Here is a 920-nt window from a genome sequence, read left to right on the forward strand (position 1 = left end):
AGCTGGGACCACAGGCACCCGCCACAACGCCCGGCCATTTTTTGGTTGCAGCCATCATTGTTGTTTGGCGGGCCGGGCTGGGGATTCGAACCCGCCACCCTAGGTGTATGTGGCTGGCACCTCAGCCGCTTGAGCCACAGGCGCCGAGCCAAGACTCCATCTCTTTAAAAAAAAAAAATTTTGTGTGTGTGTGTGTGTGTGCGCACACACACAATTATATCTATATATAGGCTGGACACAGTGGCTCACGCCTATAATCCTAACACTTTGGGAGGCTGAGGTGGGTGGATTGCTTGAGCTCACGAGTTCGAGACCAGCCTGAGCAAAAGTGAGATCCATCTCTACTAAAAATAGAAAAACTGAGGCAAGAAGCTCTCTTGAGCCTGAAAGTTGGAGGTTGCTGTGTACTATGATGCCATGACACTATCCAGGGCAACAGCTTGAAACTGTGTCTCAAAAAAGAAAAAAAAAAAAAGTTAATGACTCAAAAAGTGACTCCAATGATAGGGAATACACTGATATTGAAGATGTGCAGAAAAATTTTGAATCAAAGTTTTTGTAAAACATGAAGGTAGGAGAAAAGTTAATATTTCTAAGTTATCATGATTTATTGTTATTTTAAGTCTACCTGTGCCATAAAGTTAATTTAAATTTCATAAGTAAGCCTTCTGCTGTTTTATCTACACCTCTAACAGCTTATATTTAATTTGGCCAGAAAATGTTTTTTTGTTCCTGTTAAGAGCATGGTATTTGGGATTTCTATTTAGGCTTATGTGTTATTAAATTATATTTATTATATCATTTAAGGTGAAGAGTATGTAATACATTTTGAGAATTCTGCCAAATCAGTGTTTTAGCGTAAAGAAAAAAGCTTTTGTTATCCTGAAAGAACTTTTAGTTTTGTGAAACAATTCACTTCT

At 38.8% G+C, this 920-nt stretch overlaps 1 protein-coding gene across 4 annotated transcripts in view; it reads left to right on the forward strand.

Annotated features, from left to right (window-relative positions):
* Positions 1 to 920, forward strand: part of PPP3CB (protein phosphatase 3 catalytic subunit beta) — a 59228-nt gene that overhangs the window by 14776 nt on the left and 43532 nt on the right. The window lies entirely within an intron of this gene.

The sequence above is a fragment of the Otolemur garnettii genome, unplaced genomic scaffold, assembly GCF_000181295.1.
Source record: "Otolemur garnettii isolate 467f Iridium unplaced genomic scaffold, OtoGar3 scaffold00008, whole genome shotgun sequence".
Taxonomy (NCBI): domain Eukaryota; kingdom Metazoa; phylum Chordata; class Mammalia; order Primates; family Galagidae; genus Otolemur; species Otolemur garnettii.